Below are 18,320 nucleotides of genomic sequence, written 5' to 3'. Positions count from 1 at the left end.
AGGCAGTAATTCAGCAGCCTTGAAATTAAACATCATAGATAACAGGAAAAAAAGCACCAGTAAATTAAAAGCTCAGTCGCTCAAATTCAGTGTAATTGCACTTATCGAAGCATTCGCCTTCTGATAATCTCGCTTTACAACTCAATTCCTGCGTGGGAACAGAGATATCAATGCTTTACGGCCAATCCGCTGGTGAAGATTAGGACCAGGCGCTTCGCCTCAGACCCAGACACACGGAACCCAGTAAACACTGGCATTTGAAGCTGAGCATTTTCACTATTTCATTATTCAGGCCCGTGGCTGCTGGTTGGTTTTGCTGTGGGAGTTCCAGAACCAGTACACGTCAGTAAGCCACTCCTGCTCCAGCCAGAACCCGAGCCTTTTGTGTGGATTAGCTTCTAATCTTCACCCTTCGCTGGTGCTGATCTGTTCAGGACACTGATCTGCGCCTTTAAGTTATGATGCGAGTAATTCTTAAAGCGTCGCCAAATCCTCCGATTCTTTGAAGCTCTCGGAAATTAATTTGCTACAAATCCCAAACTTGTTCTGCATCTTTGATTATCATCGGCTCATCGCTCAGTCGGGTCCAACACAGCAGAGAAGGGACTGTTGACTGTAGAACATTTTCTTCAGATGAAGAAGTTGGGACTGTTGTATGTGGACTGGGAACTGGTGTTTTCAGGCCACATTGGGCTCTAAAACAACATGTGTGAACTGAACGCGTGCGACTGGAGATCAGTGGGGACTTGTTTCATTGCTTCTGCCTGAGGCTGCAGCAACACAGAGCTTTGAATAGCACCAGTTCCAATAGGATATATTGTTTAAAAGCAGTGCTTACATAGTGTAAAATACAAAATATTAAATTATTACACTGAATAATTAGATAAAGATTGAGATGAATCAGCTGGTGTGTTAGGATAAGAACTAGTTGCATGTGTCTTGTTTTCTTTTATGTTTATGAAATTATTCTCAAATGCCCATAGTTGTTCAAAGTGCAGCTGTACAGTCAATATAACTAAATGAATGAATGAACGTCTATGGCCTCGTGGCAGATGGACAGTGCTCCGTTCCCGAGGGGGAAGGTCAGTGGAATGACCCACAGGATGGTTGGACCTGCTGCACCGGCGTCTGGAGAGATGCCAGAAAATAGGGAGAATGAAGTGGAAGCGCTCCTCGGTGGAACTCATTTCCAGAGAGAACAGCTGGTCTCAGAGCCAGAGCTTCAAGACGCTGCTCGTATCGGCTGCACTGGACCTCTGGCAGCGCTTTACAGAGTCCATGCAGTATTTGGGGGTTTTACACAGTATCTGATCCGGTTTCTTCTACATCACTGACATAAATTTCACGTCTTTGCTAAAAGATCTTTGTCGCTTTCAACCGAACATTGAGGCGTGATGTGCTAATATACCAGGGTCAAATACTTTGGATGACTATAATTCGATGTAAACATCACTAATGCAAGATCTATATTTAAAGCGATTTATGAGTAATTTCCCTGTGTTTATCTTTGACGATCGTCACTCTCAGCAAAACGGTCGGCTGCAGACGACAAATCTTAATTTTACTTTGCCCTTAGAATATATAAACTGATGACAGCTGGGCAAGGCCAGCGAAGGAGATGCATATCATATATGGGCAGATTATGAGCCGTGATATGTTAAATTAAAAGTGGAACAAATCAAGTCGGAGTCTTTTTGCTGTTCCATTGAATATTAATTAAGGTAATTAACTGAGGTAAATTGCAATTTGGAATTTAATTGGTGGTGAGATGACATTTGAAGTTCAAACAGGACTGAAATGCAGTCACCCCAAACCATATGCTAATGAATATCCCTAATCTTTGGACTCAATTTTGACTGGACTGGATATTACTGTCCCATTAGTTTTGACCAAGCAACCTCCGGGTTGACGACAGTGGGCTCGAAAAGGCGTTGGTGGAAAAATAGAGGGATGCTGAGAAACTTCAGCAGCAAGAGAAGCCTATAAAGTAAATGTGATGGAACAAGTCGGCAGCGAGCAGCAGGAAGCGGTGGGAGTAGGCTGAATGAGGGGAAAACTCAGCTCAGGGAGCAAATACACTTGGCTTAGAAATGGGAGCTGCAGCCTTTGTGCTCTCCCACCAGGGGTAAGCTTTGTACTGCCTCCTGATTGAAGAAAATCATACAGCATGGATCTGCTGTACAGCCAAAATAAAATTTCTCTCCCTGTGCTCCAAACACAAGACTGGGAGTGAAAAAGCAGACTTTGCGTTCCGTTCTTTCAGACACTAAAGTGGCCACGCTGGAATAAAAGTGGCCTGACGAACAAGAGCAGAAATCAAACGGGTCCTTTTGTTGATTATTCCTTTCATGAATGTGCAAAACATCAAATAAATGTCATCTGGGCTTTAGGAGAACACAGAAAGCCTGAGAAAGCTGAAAAAGTCTTCAACTTAAAAATAAAAACACAAAAGTTATTTCAAGACTGGAAACATCAGCCACATCCTGGAGAGGCTGTTTTGACCTGAGCAGCAGTCGTACAGTGACACACACAGTGGACCTGTGAGCGAACAGAGGGTTTCAGCATCACGATTCTGACCCATTGCTCCATTTCTGAACCCGTCTGTGCCGGACCACGTCGCACACAGACCGGTCCCGGCCGCCGTCGCTTCACTGTCGCACCTTCTCACGGATCCAGACCCTCTGCAGGCTGCGACCCGGGGGAGAGCGCTGTCCCCCCTCCTCTCCATCACACACCCCTCCTCCACAGTACAGTCTGGGGCCGGACGGTGGAGCACAGAGACGGATCGATGTCAAGTGCTGCGCGGAGCACCACAGGCGACTCCTCACTCCCACCGCTCATTAAACCATACAACTCCTCCCCACTTACTGACACCATAATCGTAACCATTCTTTATGTCACTGCTCGTGTTCTACCTTTCATCCCTGATGATTACAGACTCATTTCATCCATCATTAGATCTTCGCTGGTCCTGTACAGGTTTTGTATTTGTGGTGTTTTCTTATATCTCACATCTTCTCTTCTGGGCAGTCGGGAAAAACAAATGTGCACTCAGGTCCTAAAGCAGCAACCGAAACTAAAATGGTGAAGTTATTATTGTATGAACAGTATTGGACCTTAGCTCCAATGCCTCCTTTTCTCTAAGACTGTAATACTGTATATCACATTACTTTTCCAATCAACTCCTCAGTTGAGTCAGACTTCGATTTGCTTTGTTTTTGGGTGCGGAGGCTTTTCAAACACAGATTTCCCATTTTTTTACTGTCCCCAAACGCCTCTCAGCACAGATGCACTGCACTTACAGTACATGGTAATTATAAGGACACTTAGTGCACAGAGCATTATATAATGTACAGCACCAACGCTCCAACATTCATAGGGGTCCAACTCTGTAAACCTAATAAAGACGCTTCAAAGTAAAGTGTGAAGGTGATGACAACAGCGCGGGTTGGAGTCAGACACTTTTCAGACTTTTAAAATAGCGCGTCCACTCATCTGGGATGACTCAGCCTATACACACATCCCACACACAACAATAAGCGTCTGAAATAGAGCCATTAATCCCTCACACGCTCCGCTGCAGTAACAAAGACACAGAAGTCAGACTGTACAGAACAGAGAAGTGAATGTGTCTAAATTTAGGTGTTCGAGACTGAAGCAGGCAACAGCTCTGAGATACACGATACTGACACCATCAAACCCCTCACGCTGTCTAATACAGGAGGTGAGCAAAAATCACTCAGCACGTCTTGATTATTCATTAAACCCGTGTAAAATCTGATGCCTACAAGGCAGAAATATCACCTTTCACTAGGAAAAAAAACGGGGGCAAGAGCTTCAGGTTCAGAACCAGAGCAGGTACATTCCCATCTAATCCAGACGCACTCAAATCCCCACTCACAAAGTCTCTGACATTTTCTTCTTTTTATATCCCTGATGCCTTATAATCTATTTCGACCCAAATCCTGTATTTTATCCTGTATATCCTGTTTCATGCAAACAACAAGGTATATCTCACAATGACTCTGGCCGTGGACCCAGAGCCCTGGACATCTCACTATGGTGCCTCAGCAGCCGGGGCACCATAACATGGACGTGTGTGCAGCCTCCCAGACCCTCACTGGGCATCACCACAGTGGGAGCTCACGCCGTCCAGCAGGTCCTAGACTGATGTTCCTGTACACTGCTTTTGGTTCAGCACTAGAAATAAGAAAACCACAGCCACAGAAGAGCAGCTAGGATCCTCACACTGCAGTCATAAGACCTGCCTGCGAGACGAATGATGGGGATTATTCATGGTCCCTTAGAGACACTGTGAACTGATGACTATTAAGGTGGGGCTCATTGACCTCCTCTTGACTGGCATCGCACACCAGAGACCGGCTTGTGCGGGACAAGGGTCAAATTGGATCAGTATGAGGTCGGTGCTGACACAGGGCCTCGGACAGGTCCACTGAGTAATTAGGTGAGGGGAGAAGCGATGGCTGTGATGGGAGGCCTCTGCTGCTGGATTCCAACCTCCACCATCACTCTGCTGCACACGGCAATAATGGAGGATTTTAGTGCTCCATAGCACCAAACGGCCATAACATATCTGGAGGGAGTTGATAGAATTGTTGATAAATATCAATGGCTCAATGATTATTTCACAAGGCGCTGACCTTTCCGCCGCTAAAACTCACTCTCTGCATCAGGCTGTTTGTCAAGATAAAAGTCTTGCCTGTGGGTGGATCAGGATGTTCCCTCATGCCCCTAAAACCACATCTCTCACCTCCGCCTCACAAGCAGCCGCCTTTGCATATAAACAGCTGCCGTACCGTCATAGTAATCTACACAGAACCAGAACCGCGCGTCTGCTCAAGCTGATGAGCAATAAAGTAATAAGCTAACTTAATAACGGACCGTTCAGCACCGGAGCCGAACTCATCCACTTTTAAACCACAATACCAGCCACCCGGGGGAGGCTGACCTAATGCAGGACTGATGGATCCATTAGCATGCAGACGCCTCCGAGCAGATAATAATCTGCTGTCTGTTGTCCGTCTGTTGCGGGCGGGGAGAAAGCGGCACCTAGGTGTTCAACATTCTGCTGAGCCTTAAAGGATGCTCTGATATGCTTAAAGGAGCTCATCCAAAATTTTCCCCGCCTCAGCAAAGACTCGGCCGTCCTCTGATGCCCGGGTCCAGATATTTGTGGAAGTCATCAGACCCGTTCTGACGCCTGCTTCACCTGTGTGGGACGGCCAGGGGGTGGCGAGTAAGCAGGTTTCACTCAAGTGATGTTTTAATGATGTCTGCTTAAGGGAATTTCACATTTGAGCTTAAAGCTTATTAATAGATCTGCACATCAAAGCTAATGCGCTGGTTTCCCCTGTTTGTGCTAAACTTTCTTTTTAACTTTTGAGAAAACCAGTGATTAATAAAGTGGCTTTAGATTAAAAACAGATTTACTAGTTCAAACAGATCCTGCATATTTTGAACTCATCAGCCAGTTATGCAAAAGCAGCGGGAGGCGGTTTTCTCTAGCAATAATATAAACAGAAAGCCGTTACTGAAGATGCACGGTTGTGTTTCCTGGTTTTTAATTTGACCTCTGCATTTGGACAGATCATTTATTTATTGAGCTATAAAATATTTTTTAATCAAACAAGACACTTCCACGGGTCACGGTTTGAGGCCTCACCAGACACAAACATGAGGTTGTACTAAAGGTCTGAGCATTCAGGACTAATCGCTGTATAAATTAGAAAAATGCTGAGTCACCTGATAAATGATGCTTTATTATGACCTTGAAATAGAAATTTTGCACATAGCAACATGATGAATTTGCACGGTTGTGTGTCAGTTCTTGGCTTCGCGTGTTACCTGAGGCTTAGTAGCTGGATGAGAATGAATCTCCACGGATGTGTCCTGTTTAAGTCAGGAATCACATGATGACAGCTGCAACTGGTAACTAAGAGAAGGGAAACATGAGGGAGCTAAACACCCACATGACCGCTCATTCATTCACTTTTAGCTCCAGATGAAACATAACTGCATGTTTCAAAGGACAGACAGACAAACTCTTTACAGTAATTAGAGTCCGCAGTACGTCAGGCTCTGCTCTTCTATTTGCTGTAGGCATAATTAGGAATCTGCTTTATCAATGCAAATGGACGTGGAAGCTTTCATAGGGTTGAAACAATCAGTCTGGGTTTGTGAAATCCAATTTCTTTCTGTATTAAAAGGTTTGATTAAGTCATCCATGGAGCAAAGTCCCAAGGGCTGCGCCGGTGAATAACAGCCACATTTGCCAAGTGGTGCTGTCAAAAAGGTTTTTGATAAAACTCAAATTACCGGACGGGCTTTCAAACCACAACTCTTCTTACTGATGATTCTAATTGCTTGATGCTTTGAAGATACACAGAACAACTGGAACTGGAACTGGAAACGGAACGAAAAAAAAAAAAAAAAAAAAAATTAGCGTCTCTCTGTCCTCCCACGCTGATTTTAACGTAGGCCGAGAGCAGGTGAGCTGGTCGTCATTGTTTGGCCACAAGAAAACTCTCAAGGTCTGTTCTTCACGTTCGTATCCTGAAGTTGTCTTTATTTTTTCTCACCTGGTATTGGATGGAATTTTCTAACACACATTGTGTCACACAAGTGTGATTGAAAAATTACATTTTTATTAAACAATAGTTGTACTGTAGAACTCCAACAGCCGTCACTGCTGTCATAACGTCACAAAGAGTTTACATCCACTGGATATTGTGAGTCTTTTGAAAACAGACGTATTATTATTCCAATGCCTCTGCCCACAGCCAGCCGACTGGTAAATATGCCACTTAAATTCATTAGACATTGGCTCATAAAGAGAGTAATTATTTGGAGTCCTGTGCCTCCATCCGGTTAGTGTAAGAGTCAATTAGGGTGAACAACTGAATGTTAACTGGCTCATTAGATGGTGGGAAACAAAGCAAATGTCACATTTCCATAGGACTGCAGGAGTTTAGACAAACCACAAGTGAATCACTGGTCCAGTGCAATGTTAACCATTCAGCTTAAACAACTGCACAATATGTTAGTGTTCTTAAACTATTATGACGTTAAGGAGGTTATAGAAGGTGCAGCAATTAATTTTCTTTATATCTGCTTTTATTTAAGTGTTACTGTGTTGAATCAGGTCAAAATCTGTTGGAGGAAAAAGAACTTAGCCTTAGCAACAGAGAAGCGGTTGGTGGTTCATCAAAGTCACACCTACAGCCTTCATCTTTGAATCCGGCACCAGCTGTGAAGGTCTATTATGTTCTTGTACAATCAGGCAACAGCTTCCAAAGCGTTTTGGATCATTTGCAGGCACACGCGCTTAGATGTGAAACAGAACCTGGCTTTTGTCCCTCTGTGCCGAGGTGCTAATGTCTGCAAATGCTCTACAAAACACCGTCTACAGTGGAAAGGTGAGTGCAACTCACTTCACAGCAAACAAAGCGTTGGTGTTTGAATGTGTCTTTAACTGTTGAACTGATGCAACTGATAACTGTAAAACACGCTTTGTGCTGTAAAATGTTTCTCTGTATCTCATAGTAAACAAAACAAGCAATATTCATAATTGTACCTTTTTTTATAAAACCTGTTCAACATCTAAACCTATATTTCTTTAGAATGTCGTTGCTTCAGATCTAAATACAATACATGTATTTTCTTGTTTCTTGCCGGCTGACTAAGAAGGGAAACGAATGTGTTACTACAAACATCAAGTGGAAACTAGCTTTGACGTCATAGACAAGGTCTCAAAATGAGCTTTATAAGTTTCATCTGCATGCGTGAAAAATCCATTGATGGGAGCACAAGTGAATTCACACGACGACACGATAAATTGAGTTGCATTCATTAAAAGGACACTTCTATCTTCTATGGCTGATCCTGAATAGGAGGTCAAAGACTGTCATCCTTCAGTGGCAATAAAATAAAAACCGGCCCCACGTATGTTCCGTAGTTTAAAAATCCATTTAGGTTTTAAAAAGAATAAAATAAAATTCACTCATCTTAGATGATTTTCAACTCTTTATATTTCTCTCACGCTGGGTCTCAGTTTTAGGCAAAACAACCTTGGGCAAAAACAACAATTACTACTTTTAGTTTTTTGTTTTGACAGAGGGAGCTGCACTAAATATTTCTAATGCTTCTGTCTGCATGAGTCCTGCTGGTTCACTGAGGACAGAGCCAGTTTGGCATCACACACATCACAAACCGCCACAGCCACGCGGGGGGTTGGACGATGCAGCCTCTGATAGATATGAGCGAGTACCTCTGGCCAAGAGCAGCCAGTGAGTTTTCAATAAAGCAACCAAAAAGAAGGAACTTTGAGATAAAACAATGAAATTAATTTTCTCTAAATAATCCCACACATGCATGTGCATTTAGGCTCAATCAAAGGTAAGTGGTTTGCAGAGGAGAGGGGAGAGAATGCGAGGTGAGCACGAGAGGAATGTTATTCAATTTCTACTCTCATCCATCCCTGTGTATCCTCATGACTCTACTGAAAGTGGTTTCCTATTGGCAAATGTGGCAGAGCTTCAGTAATAAATCATGGGCAAAAGCTGTGGCCCCCAGCACGGCTGACATGATTCGACAATTGGATTTCTCTTGCTGTGCATATGTTATCATGGCACCAGCCCCGTGAAGAGGAGCCGTCCAGCCCCAGTAGGCGACTGGTGCCAGCACAACAGAATGCAATGATTGGTTTTATTGAATTACTCAATCTAATCATTTATTCTATATTCGGAAATTGTATCATCATGGGGTCGTCCAAGAGTCAGTAGGCTCAAAGACAAACTTTATTAGAATTTGCTGTTTAAGCGTTAACTGACCTAATACAATGAAGTTTTCACATCAACAATAGACTTGATTCATTCAAACACCCATTAATGAATGACGGATTAATGCAATTCCCCACAAGCAACATGTACAGCTGTTCAAATTAAATAACGCAGCTACAATAAGAGCATATTGCAAATATTCAGGACTTATCTTCCTTTGCAAATAGAGCTAATACAACTCTAAGCATAACAATTGGACCTGCAAGCAAGGTTAAACATTTGCAGCTGTGCCCTCTGCCTGCGCTATTTCCATCTCTGTCCAGCAAATGGTGAGAAGTGTTTAGTGAGGAGGCTGAGTGAAAAAAAACATGCAGATTAGTCACCAGAAATTGGATTTGTGCTCGCCAGAAAAGCATCGTGAAAACGTGTGATGAGCTTCAGCCGGAAACTAAGCGAGAGCGAGAGGGGAAAAGAAGAGAGTGGGAGTGGAGGTGGGAGGGAACAACAGCTACTCCAAGAGTTTTCAAGAGACAGCAAATGATGCACGAGGTGACACGGAGCGCTACAGCCTCGGCACAGTCGGCAACACACAAGCATAACAGCCCTCACAAAAGGGCAGGCTGCCTGTAATTTTCTATTTTTCTTAATTATGTTGTTTGGATGCTTCGCTGTATGTGATGTGATTAGAGAAGCATCCTGTGTTTTCCGAACGCTCACAGGTCAGGAAGTCACAGGAAATCTTTCCTGATCTTGAGTCTTTCTAATAAACATCCAGAAATTCCTAATTGTAATTGCCCTTTGCTTTTCCTTCATGTTTACATCTTGGTTATACTTCACAGTGCCAACCAGGCCAGCACAGAGTCTGTCAGCAGAGTATTTGCTTGTGCTAATAGATGGGGAGCAAAAGAGCACTGGAGCATGACAATATAATGAGTTTACTAATCACAGTGCTCAGCCTGGCGGACAGTAAAACCATTGTCAGTGGCTGCATCGCGCTCTGCAGCCAAGATGATCAAACGTTTGATGTGGACGATCTGCACGTAGAAATCAGAACCATGGAGAAAACAGGTTCAGAGCAGAACCATGGGACCACAGGGCACGTTGTTTACATATAACTCAGATTGTTCTGCTCTTAATTTTGCACTATAATGATAGTATTTATAGTAATAAGACACATTTGTTCGTAGACTTTTATATATATAAATATATATATATATATATATATGAATATTCCTAAGCAAATATTTAAATAAAATCTGTAGTATAAACAAACATGAAACAAGTCAAATCTTAGTTTAAATGTAATTTTTTTTTATACTTTCACAATCATCCATGTTCAGGCTGCTGAGACACGTGACAGAGCCATCAGCTGATAAGATAAACACAGATTAAACATTTATGATAACAGCTTTTTAACTGGGCAAAGCTTTTAGTTTCAGTAGAATAGTTGATCTGAGCAATTTATCGACATGATACAATCCCTGTGATCCACATAGTGATTTGCTTTCGCTACTTCATACACTATCTTTAACAGAAGCTGCTGTATTTTTCCACAATAAGAGCAAAAGTCACATCTAAACTAGTTTCATTAGTGGCAGCTGAGCAGAGCTGTAAACAACGATGAGCCCAAAAGCTGCCAGTCAATAAGTCTATAGGCTGCTAACATTCACACACTGAAACCAGGAAGTTGTTAAAAATGACGACTCTGAAGCAACAAGACTGCAGGTACAGAACCATCAAGAATAAACAGGAACATTATCACCGATGTAGATTCTGGTTTGGACACTTTTCTCCTTCGGTTTAGATGACGCTGCCTCTAGAGGTGCTAGAAGTTAGATCAGCAACAGCTGCTGTTTCACGTGCCCAGTACTACAGTGTTATATGTCGTAAGAAGCACACGTTGGAAACATGTAAATTAAAGGTCATAGTTCTTAGACACAACAAATTTGTCCTGTGTCTTAACATGAACAGTAATTTATTCATGTTCCTAGACTTTTCTGGAAACATCAAATTTGCCCTTGAGCACTAAGACAACAACCAAACCTGCTTATTAATTACTGCCTCACTTGTGATTGTATGACTAATAAAAATCTGCCTGATGGTTTAATTTAGCTCATGAACCATAATGAAAAAATACGGAAAAACACAACCTAAAAATGTACAGTTAACTGTTAAATGTATTGAACAGAAGCTAGTTTTCAATTAATTCACTCCTTTCCAAAAAAAGATAATTCTAATGAGGCGCATAATTATAATGTTATGCGTGGTTTTATATAAAGCCCAAGCGCCAGTGTCAGGAGGTTCCGCACAGGATTTCAGGACCAAGGACAGCTCCTTAAATCTGCAAACGGCAGCGCTGGTAATCTGCTTTGAAGCAGGCGCATTGATTTAGGAATTGCAAATTTCAGAGAAACGCTTGATGACAAGACATTTTGGTGATTAACATTCACATTTACACTCAATTTAGCTGCAGTATAATCACCTTGAATGCTGCCAGTGCACTTTATGATGTAGGAGCTCAGACACAGCATACTGTATACTGTAGGTCCCAATTCATTTTAGGTTCATTGCACATTTCCTGTGTGTTGACGAAGCTTAACCAATTCTGTGTGACCGTCAGCTGCCGAACTGCAGTTCCTCACACACACAACGGAACAACTGACTGGGGCTTCTCCTGATAAATAATATGCTCATGCGGTGCTGCTGTTAAAGCCATTAGCATCTGCTTTAAGTCTTACCGGAAATTAAAAAGTAAAACAGGTGACAACTCTTCATTGGAAACAATACCCACTAACAATAACATAAAAAAATGTTAATAAAAGCTATAAATATATAAATATAGATGAGAGCAAGCAAAAAAACAGACGTCTCGCTATTTCATTGTTATTAGGGGCTATTGTTGAGCCTCTAAACACATTTCAATAATCAGTGAGTCTTAAAATCACTGGATTTCCATTAAATATGCCACATTGTCACCACACATTACAACAGGTTGTTTTGGATTCTTAATTAAGCAGACGGTATAACACACCACCACGCAGGGTGATGACAGGGGGCATTTACTGTCTGAACAAGCAGCGTCTCTATTTAAGAGCAGCGTTTCACCGACCGCTGTAACCATGACGCTGACTTAGTTAAACACATGGTTATTTCCGGAGCTTGTGGCACAACCATTGCAATCAACCAGACAATGGGAGTTATTCTTGGAGGAAGTCGTGCCAGCGTTTCATTTGCTGGGCTGAACAGCAGTTGGTGGGAGATGAAAAGACGGGTCCAAAAGGGAAGACACTGCACCTTTTAAGCCCAACTTGCCGTTTCACGGTTAGTGCTATTAACGACGCCGTCTGTCAGTGAGCCATAACTCTGAGTGTTGCTGAGAACGACACCACTCGGATCCTGCGTCACATCTACAGACGAACTTTTTGATTACAGAAGCGATAATTCAGATACCATCTGCTCTGCTGCAGATTAACCTTCATTCAGAAGAGACTCCTTCCCAGTATATTTTCTAATCCACTTCAGACACATTACAAGCTATATTCTGTTTCATGTCTCAGATGCCCAATAGGCCAAAATAAAAGGAAAAGAAAAGATCCTGCACATGGAGCTCAAGTCGACTGAAATCAAAGCTGAGGTAGAATCGGGACAATTGTACAGGCTTTTCCCGTGACACACCTCAAAGGACAGAAAGGGAGTAACGACAGCATGTTTGTGCCGCCAACACTTCTGTGATGGTTCCAACAAAAAACTGTCACGGGGGAAGTTTTGTTTCAGTAAGACGTTGAATTATGATTTTACAGATATTGTATTGCTGACAGTGATGTACATCACATTTTTTGTACTACACAGTTATGAGAAAGTTTCTCAAGTTTTTTTTTATTACTATACTAAAAATAAGTGTGAAATGTCTTATATTTAAAAGTAATTTAGGAAAATTCAGGATTAAAATAGACACCACGTGATGTTTGTGCAGTCAGAATATAACATTCCTCTGAAATCTCGTGAAAATACAGAGTTCAGAACCGAGAGTTCTGATCATTTCAAGTACTGTATGTCAGGAAATGGAAGATCTTTTAAGCACGTGTGAGGCAAATTACAGCCTTACATCACCGCTGCCTCCTCGAAGAGCTAGATTATAAATGAGAGGTGATGGTGTCTTTGCCACTGGGCTTCAACACATCAGAAAAACCTGCTGTGCATGAAAGGTAGAATTCATTCACTTATTTCAGCTCATTTTCACAAACCTGCTTCTATTTAATGTCTGAATTTTTCTCTAAACAATAAAATTATAAAGTAAAGAAACACAACCACAGCTGTTTAAACTGGATTATATTATAAACAGCCAAACTTCCAGCTGTGTTTTGTTGCACTCCCACGTATTGCTTTAAACAAATAAATGGAACAATTTGCTTTATTTTGTTCACCTCTATGATAAAAGTAAGTAGAGCATTTAAGTTGGTTCTAGCCTGAGGTAAGATACGGTAACTGGGAGACACAACGTGGTCCATAACATGAGTGAATAATGGTTTTAATCTTCTCAAACTGCCTCATTAGTATCATCAGCCACAGGGGGAGAGCAGGACCAAAGCGACTCCCTGAGGCTTCACACCAACGCTGCCCACATGAAGCTCGAGCATGTGGCTCCAAACAGCTAAAGCCTAAATGGATATCAAACGGTGAACCGTGTTCTTCTTTTCTCAACAATACATTAGCTAATTAACTCCAACAACGGCATTCAAACGTGGTTTTCTTTATGGAGGTAACCTTCGTCACATCTACTGTAAGTTACTATTTATAATGATGAACTGCTATAATGGGCTTATTATGGGGAACCCGAGCCGAATCAACAACACGGAGCACCCTGGGCGCATTACATATTCCATTGTTTTACTGCAGAAGAAGCCGGCTGTTTTCTCATTGTTGACTTTGCACTTTAAACTGGGGATCCAGCCTGAGATGTCACACATACTGTTCAGGATGTGTGACAGAGGCCTGCAGAGCCTGCAAAGCAGGTAGCAGCACCTTCCTACAGGCAGAGGAAACAAATGGAATTATTTATAGATGTGAAATATTTATTTGGGTTGTGTCTGTGGCCCCTATGATAAAATATATCATAGAAGAACCCCAAAGTGGCTGGAAACCTTGTAGAATGACTTAGTAAAGAAATTCATTGCACATAAGACTTAAAGCAATTAAAAATGAGAGGATTATGTGTTTAAAAGAATTGAGAGGCTGCGGGAAAACAAGAGGAAACTTACTGAAAAGGTCACGAGAATCTGTGTCTGCATACCGACGACTTCTTTTTCTTGTGGAGTGTGTGACTGATCGTGAAGGTGAAAATGTTTATCTCATTTCAAAATCGCTCTTTAGAAAATTAGTTATGGTTCTTTAAGTTTATCAAGGAGGGCAGTGGCGCGTTCAGTGCGCTGACCTCGGTGCCCATGCAGCAGCTGCTGCCGATCAGCTGACCGCATGCATCACATATTCATGGCTGAATATGCTTTAAAGCTGTTTGATATGTGAATTAACGGCTTCGTTCGCATCGTTCGCAATTAAAAGCTGTTGCCAAATCTGCCTCAAACGTGTGCGATCCATACCCGTCTGTGTCGATGCTGGCGTCCAGTTCTGAATTAGGCGGCCAACGTGGGCCGGTGATTAAAAACGCTTTGAAATGGCAGAGCAGACACGAGCGTGGACAAATTAAGCCGAGCAGGAAAGCCCGCACTGCGCTAACGTTCCCACACTTCTCTCCTCTTCGTCATCACAGCCTTGTTCCGACACACGACGCCTCCCACGCGAGGCCAAGGTACTGTACAGTCCCACAGGTGTGAAGGTGTGACAGTTTTTAGTGGAGGATGAATACAACGCGCTAATAATAGCCATCTATGATGTCGCACACGTTTACGGGCAGTCAGATCGCACAGAAGCGGCTTATTAGGCCATGGGAACCCAGCACAGCAGACACGAGGGGTGACTTTCATAAAACAAACTCCCCAAACCCCATTAAATACAAAGCACGGTGCCAACTACTGTGTGCTGGCAGGCGTCCTCCAATAAAACATCTGACCACTGCAGAAAGCGCACAAAACCAATAGAGATGCTACATCCAAGCACATCAATACACCTGCATTTAGCAGGTTAAGATATACAGCATCAGCTTCACAGCAGATAATTACAGACAGTAACAATAACAGATTTACGGCCTGCAGCAGAGAAGCTCTCCATATAAAACGTTATGATGTTGAGCACCAGTTTATCTTAAGAGGTGCAATGCAGCAGAGGGAAACAGGAGCTCAGCACATCAATGTGATGTCAAATGCAATATAATGTAAACCGGGAGCTGTTTGATAATGCGTAAGCAAAAACAGCAACAATAACAGACGCTTCTAGGAAGGAAATCCAGGTGCCAACGCTACGCGCATGCGCAGTGGCGACAGGAGCGGGAATTAGCCGCGAACACAAAGCAACACAAACTAAGACCCAGCGTGGTCACACACACACACACACACACACACACACACACACACACACACACACACACACACACACTTGCTTTACCTCGTTGACGTGAAGAAAGCGACGTTATCCCTTGCGTCTCGTCTGTCACACTTGCGGCGGTAGTTTGACCCAAGGCCGCGAACAACCAGAATAATCCACAACCCACGGGCCCTGGAGCGGATTCCTGACGTGCTCTAAACTAAACCGTCCCCGGCCTCAATGAGCGTCACGCGAGCGCACTGCTTGCTTATAACGTTCTCTGGAGAACTTCATGGGTCCTGAAAGTTTGTGGGAACGGTAGCATCATGTTTCCTCTCAGCTAGCAAACAGACGCTCCTGCGCGCGCACGATCGCGAGCGCGCAACGGTCGTTTGTTTCTAACGAGCTTCCCGCCGTTGTTCCATTTTTTTCCGCATAATAATGTAAATGTTCGGCGTCGCTATGATGCTAATAGCCCAACACAGTGCATGGTTCCAGCGCGTTACACCATAGCCTCCAGCCCAATATTAGTTCATTTCAACTGTTTTTTCCAGAAAAATTAAAATAGAAGACGTTAATTAAATACAGTTCAGCGATAACGAGATAGAACATAATAAAACCTATTATTAGTCTGTAGAAATTAAATCAAACGGAGCATTTTACAGTTGGAGAAACAAATGAAAAAGCAGCATGATTTTGAGACAACACAAGGTCACGGTTCTAGAGAAACCGGTGTCCACTCAACATTTGCAGATTTTACTGCTGTTTTCTGTTTACTCAGCTTCTCTTTTACATTACTGTCATTTTTTCACAGCTGCAATGAGTCTGGTTCAATTATAGTAACAAGAAAAGGCTTATTGAGGTCACATTGGGCTGGAGTTGCAATACAATATATCTGGAGATGGTTCTATTTTAAATACAGAGATCTCTAACATGATGCACTCAGTGACCTCACCAATAAACTTGTTGCAGGATCATCACCTTTCTGACAGATTACAACCTTGTAAAAGCAGAATTAATGGCAGAGTTGGCGCGTTGGACTGAGCGAGACTGTGTGGGTGAACCTAATAAAGTGGTTTGTGAGTTTGGGTGGTTTTCTCTGCAGCGTCTGTGAATTCAAACATATCCCCATTTTAGTTTATGTCTGCTTTCGAAACCAACCAGAAAATGTACGAGCAGAATCTCCATGGAATATAAATTGTTGTGCTCCATTAAAAATTTGTGTCGTAAATGTAATATTCATTCTTTATCTGCTGCCTTGGCATACATATGCAGTGCGTGCAGCGTGATGAATAATATCATTTCTTATCCATTTCCCTGTGTGTTTAATGAAACTAGGAGGCTCTGTTTGAATGACTGCTGCTGTCACATACGGGTGGATACGACCCCCCAGAGCAGTGCTTTACCTTGTACCCCCCCCCCCCCCCCCCCCCCCCCCCCCCCCCCCCCACACACACACACACACACACACACTCGCTCCAGCTGTGCGCTGCCCGAGTCCGTCCGCACACTGTCTCCTCAGGCTCTAAACCGTCATTAGCAGGCACAGTGAGCTGCAGCCTCTCCCAAACCCCTTTTGCTCTTTCTCTCTGTGGTTTCACATAAACATGAGCCTCATGTGCCGAGCCTGGCATTCTTGAAATGTCAGAAGAATTGTCCCAAGGCTTTCCGACCCATTAAATTAAGCCAGACATGCAAAACTGAGCCTCTAATGAAGTGCATTAACCTGGAGCTCTGAACATCCGCGCACACTATTGTGCTGTTTGCTCACAGGGCGCCATGAGAAAAAAAAGAGCACGTGGATGGAAAAGGAGAAGATGCAGTTGACAAGCGCTTTAGTGAGGAAGCGTCTGCACGGACCTGGACGCTTCCATCTGACGTTACTGGTGGAACTGACCAAAGACAGGAGGCGCAGCGCTCTCTGGTCTCTGGGCCCCAAATGAGCCATTGTGAGGCCGGCTTTTAGGAGAAAATGCATTCATCCATACTTGAGATGACTCAGTGTCACCGAGTCGCTGTCACGAAGGTTTAAACCAACACACATCTCAGCTCTGGTTTCGACCAGCAAAAAGAAAGGCTTTTGCTTGTGTCACAGAGATTATTCAAAGTGCATTAAGTGGGCTCTTTGCCGTCTGATGTACTAAAATGGTCTATTATATCAGCACGGATCTGCAGTGTTTGCTGTTGTTGATCAATAGCACTTTTAGAGCCGGTTGAGCGCGGCGCTAAAAGCAGGTGCTGTGCTGCAGCTCTTTGTGATCTGCTGCCAAAAAGCAAATGACGGGGGTTGCGCCGGCGCCGGACGGCCGCTCTAAAACGGGCCTCAATCGGCGGGCGGCGCCGGCGCGCGTCACCTCGTTGCCGTTAGAGACGAACACGCACGAGGACGTCGGGGGGTCGAGTGTGCGCCTTCTAAGTTCACTGGGCGGACAGATCGTCACACGCTGCGTAATAATCATCACCCTGTCACGCTCGCCTTTGTTGAGCCTGTACATACAGTACGGCAGCGGGCCGCGCATTGTGATGCTGTGCAGGACCTGCACGGGCTCACGCTCACGCACACTCACAGAATATAAGGACGCACTTCCTCGGCGCGGCTCAAAACGCCGCGTGGACAGAGGCGAGGAGCCCCTGAAGCCTCAGAGGTCAGGATGCTGCAGGCGAGCGTCTGCATTAATGTGCCAACAACAACAGGATCTGGGCCACGTGGATATGTATATTCATATTTACATAAATATTTACAGAGAATCAGTAAAATACAAGTTTGACAATAGTGTTTAATTACTACAAGCTTATTTGGTACTAAAATGGCTCCAGGTCCAGGATGGCAGCAGAATGGCTGCTGTGGAATTCTGTGCTTCAGAGACAATGAGTCACTGTGTCGTTCATGGTTGTGTAACTTAAGCGCGTTAACACTGGAAGATAAGACGACTAACAAGGTCACGGCTGAGCCTCAGCCTGCACGCGCTCACACTGCGTCACACGGGAACCGTTTGATGGTTCTCAGTTTAAACAAGCATCAGCTAAACAAGGCGTCGGTCACGT

At 43.5% G+C, this 18,320-nt stretch overlaps 1 long non-coding RNA gene across 4 annotated transcripts in view; it reads right to left on the bottom strand.

Moving 5' to 3' along the window:
- Window positions 1–15,964, bottom strand: part of LOC129605028 (uncharacterized) — an 81,005-nt gene extending 65,041 nt beyond the window's left edge. For 2 of the 4 annotated variants that reach the window (XR_008696497.1, XR_008696499.1), the window contains exon 1: window positions 15,357–15,964. This is a non-coding gene — a long non-coding RNA (uncharacterized LOC129605028). The remainder of the gene's footprint in view (window positions 1–15,356) is intronic. The other 2 variants (XR_008696496.1, XR_008696498.1) reach the window with 2 other exon arrangements.
- Between the last annotated feature and the right edge of the window lie 2,356 nt (window positions 15,965–18,320).

This window comes from Betta splendens, chromosome 13 (assembly GCF_900634795.4).
Source record: "Betta splendens chromosome 13, fBetSpl5.4, whole genome shotgun sequence".
In the NCBI taxonomy this organism is placed as follows: Eukaryota; Metazoa; Chordata; class Actinopteri; order Anabantiformes; family Osphronemidae; genus Betta; species Betta splendens.
The sequence above is the reverse complement of the archived record's forward strand: the minus strand, read 5'-3'. Positions and strand labels throughout refer to the sequence as shown.